General features: G+C 46.4%; 1 non-coding gene across 1 annotated transcript; it reads right to left on the minus strand.

Moving 5' to 3' along the window:
- Window positions 1-1,540: 1,540 nt before the first annotated feature.
- LOC135269543 (U7 small nuclear RNA) lies at window positions 1,541-1,602 on the minus strand. The gene has a single exon (XR_010337804.1). It is a non-coding gene; the product is annotated as a U7 small nuclear RNA (small nuclear RNA).
- Window positions 1,603-4,220: the final 2,618 nt, after the last annotated feature.

Below are 4,220 nucleotides of genomic sequence, written 5' to 3' on the forward strand. Positions count from 1 at the left end.
AATTTTTTTTTTTAGGAGGGCACTGAGTTTAATGAGGCTGCAGGGCCATGAAACCCTGCACACTCCCTACCCAAGCCTCCATTTTTTTTTTTTTTTTGAGTCAGAGTCTTGCTCTATCATCCAAGCTGGAGTGCAGTGGTATGAGCTCCTCTCACTGCAACCTTAACCTCCCAGATTCAAGTGATTCTCCTGCCTCAGCCTCCTGAGTAGATGGGATTATAGGTGCCTGCCACCATGCCCAGCTAATTTTTGTATTTTTAGTAAAGACAGCGTTTTGTTATGTTGGCCAAGCTGGTCTCAAACTCCCAACTTCAGGCGATCCGCCCACCTCAGCCTCCCAGAGCGCTAGGATTAAAGGTGTGAGCCACTGTACCAGGCCCCAAGCCTCTTTTTTTTTTGAGATGGAGTCTTGTTCTGTTGCCAGGTTGGAGTGCAGTGGTGCGATCTTGGTTCACTGCAACCTCCAACTCCCAGGTTCAAGTGATTCTCCTGCCTCAGCCTCCCGAGTAGCTAGGATTATAGTCACGTGCCACCATGCCCAGCTAATTTTTGTATTTTTAGTAGAGATGGGGTTTCACCATGTTGGTCAGGATGGTCTTGATCTCCTGACCTCGTGATCTACCTGTCTCAGCCTCCCAAAGTGCAAGCCTCCAGTTTTGAGTGAGATAGTCAATCAGGCCTCACCAAGAAGGGGACATTTGAGCAAAGCTTTGAAGGAAGCAAGGAGGTGAGCCGTGTAGATATCCAGGGACCAAATAACTCAGGCAGAGGGAAGAGTCAATGCTAGCCATAGGGGCTTGGGAGGAGTAAAGTTCCCCTTCCAGTAAGTGGTCAGCAAATGTCAAGTGGCCACCTCTGTCCCTCCTCTTAGGATATCAGGGTCCAGGTGACAGATAAGAGCACCTTCTAGCTCCAGTGGCAATGACCACTCTGGCTTCTGAGGGTCTCTGGAACACTGTGTTCATGGATGTCATCCACCCTCAGGAGTAACCTCCCTAACTGACCAAGGTGACCTGAACTCAGGAAAGAGTCATTGCTGCTGGGGCTTTAACCTGCACGGGGAGCACAGAGGCCTCAAAGAGGAAGCCAGAAACAGCAAGGTGGAGGCCCTCACCTCCCACTGGAGGTCTCATGGGTCATTCCCCCAAGAGAGTCCTGTCCCAGCGCTTACCAGACTGTGCCTTGAGAGAGGGGCTTGGGCGAGGGTACAGCCACATGGCAGGGTGGGAGGACACAAGGAAAGAGACCCATGCTTACTAAGGCAGATCTGGCTTTGAATATTATTATGCCATTTAGTAGCTCTTTTTTAAATCTCTGAACCCTTCTGAGCCTTAATTTCCTCATCTATAAAATGGGCATGAAATGTTCTGTTCTGTGGGGTGGTTGTGAGGACTTGATGAGATAAGATAGGTGAAAGTGGCAAGCAAATAGCTGGGCCCTTCCTTCTGTACCAAGTACCTGGGAGGCAACCGCTACGTCTTATTCAGTCAGCTCAGGTCCTTATTTCTGTTATTCATTTCTTTTTTATTCCTTCTTTTTTAAGGGCTTTCTGGCAAAAACTGGAAAGCCTGCTAGACAAATTCTAAAAGAGCTACAACACTTGTCTTATTCATTTCTGTGGAGATAAAACCACCCATGTTTCAGGGAGAGTATGAGGTTTCAGTGAGATAACAGATCAAATTTGTGTTGCTGGACCAAAATAGGCAGTCCATAGGTGTTTGTCGGTTACCTAAAGGGATGAAGGAATGGATGGATGGATGGATGGATGGTTACAGGGATGGATGGATGGATGGATGGTTAGAGGGATGGATGGAGGGAGGGATGGATGGTTAAGGGGATAGATGGATAGATAGAGGGATGGTGGGATGGAGGGATGGATAGGTGGATAGATGGCTGGGTATGTGGGAGGATGGCTTGCTGGCAGAATGTCAAAAGGAATAGGATTTTTTCTACAGAAATATCAAGTCTGCACAAAAACCAGGTGCTTTACAGGAAGGTCTTATTATATCTCTTTGCAGCCTTAGGTCTTGAGCACAGATATAACACATGAGTAAAAACAGGCATTAACACACCCAGGTCTAGTCAACTGTGACCTCCACTTACCACTCTGGGGTCTATGACTCATCTCAGTGAGGCCAGGTCTTACATAGCCAGCATTCACCAACTGAGATCACTGGTGGTTCCCTGGGGCGAAAGCTGAGATCGAGGCAAATGCAAGGTGAGGCTTTCCTGATACACAGGACGCCTTGGAAATTCTAATCAGTGATGTTTCATCAAAAGAATTACAACTCAACTCTTCCCATAATCCCTGTCACTGTTGCAAGAATGGAGAGATGCAGGTGAGCAGCCAGCCGTGCATCCACCGCAGCTCCACACCGTGTGACCTCCACAATCACTCAGCCCCTCTGAGACCCATGTTCTCCTTAGTAAGATGAAGGGGTTGGACACTTCCAGCTCCACGATGTTCTGACTCTCTGAAAACTCTCTATGTCTTCCTTTAAAATATGGACCTAGAACTTTGGAAGAACGTGTATGACATTTCTTTTCCATCTGTCTCTATAGGGTCTCCTCAAACCCTTTCAAAATATTTGCACGTATACGTCAACATGTCTGTTTATGCTAAGCCCTGGGGAAGCTGTACATTTTGGAGACAGACAGATCTCAATTCCAGACCGTGTGAGAAACTGGAGACAGATTATTAAGACTCAGTTCCTGCCCTCCAAGATGGGAAAGACAGGCATTGAAATGGGTTAACTTCAATGGTCACAGTAATTAAGGTATAAAAATGTTGGACTCTCCCACTCTCAAAATGCTGCCTGGAGGAATTCAGAAGGCTGCTTATTGGAGTATTCTGGGATATGTCAAAAAGAAGAAAAGGGCTGGGTACAGTGACCCATTCCCGTAGACCCAGCTACTGGGGAGGCTGAGGTAGGAGGACTGCTTGAGGCCAGGAGTTTGATCCTGTAGTATGCAATAGTCGTGTCTGTGAATAGCCATTCCATGCCAGCCTGGGCAATATAGCAAGACCCCACCTTCAGAAAAAAGTTTAGAAAAAAAGAGAAGAGACAGAGGATACTGGAGGAGTAAAGGTGGCTATATTGTGGTGGTGAGGAGATCATCAAGGCTGTAGCATGAGCTACAACCTACAGTACTCCTCCCACCCCTCTAATCCTTATGAGAGCATGGTCTATGTGTTGAGGCAACATTCTGGGAGAAGTAAGGAGGTAATCACAACTCACTGTCTCAGAACTGTCAGTTACTCTTTTTTTTTTTTCCAATTAGAGACAGGGTCTCGCTATGTTGCCCAGGCTGGTTTCAAACTCCTGAGCTCAAGCAATCCTCCTGCCTTGGCCTCCCATAGTGCTGGGATTATAGGCATGGGCTCAGAGTTATTCTTTATTGAGCCCCCGTGCACTTTACACATATCACAGTAGAGTTTCCTGAAGTGCTACACAAGTCACTAAGACATGTCGAGTGACTTTAGACAGAACATAGAAAAACTTTTTTTTTTGAAACAGGGTCTTGTTCTATCACCCAGGTCAGAATGCAGTGTGGCATGATGATCACAACTCACTGTGACCTCAACCTCCTAGCTCAAGCAATCCTCCCACTTCAGCCTCCTGAGTAGCTGGAACTACAGATACATGTCACCATGGCTGGCTACTTTAAAAAATTTTTTTTTCTTTTTTAGATAGAGTCTTGCTTTGATGCCCAGGCTGGAGGGCATTGGCACAATCTTGGCTCACTGTAACCTCTGACCCATGGGTTCAAGCGATTGTCCTGCCTCAGTCTCCCAAGTAGCTGGGATTACAGGCGCCCACCACCATACCCAGCTAGTGTTTGGGTTTTTAGTAGATACAGGGTTTCGCCATGTTGACCAGACTGGTCTTGAACTCTTGACCTCAAGTAATCCACCCTCCTTGGCTTCCCAAAGTGCTGGGATTACAGGCGTAAGCCACCACACCCATAAATTTTTGGTGGAGACAGTATTTTGCAATGTTTGTCAGGCTGTTCTCAAACTCCTGGGCTCAAGCAATCTGCCCCTCTCAGCCTCCCAAAATTCTGGGATTACAGCCATGCACCACCACACTCAGCCGAGAAACATTTTTATAGTTACGATTTTATGTTTTCATCTACCTTCTATTTGTGACAGGTAGTATTAGTTTTCATTTACAATTATGTTATAATGTTTTCTTTCCAATAAATGTAAGCTTTTAAAA

The sequence above is a fragment of the Aotus nancymaae genome, unplaced genomic scaffold (assembly GCF_030222135.1).
Source record: "Aotus nancymaae isolate 86718 unplaced genomic scaffold, 86718_ANA_hifiasm-v0.15.2.pri h1tg000053l, whole genome shotgun sequence".
Taxonomy (NCBI): domain Eukaryota; kingdom Metazoa; phylum Chordata; class Mammalia; order Primates; family Aotidae; genus Aotus; species Aotus nancymaae.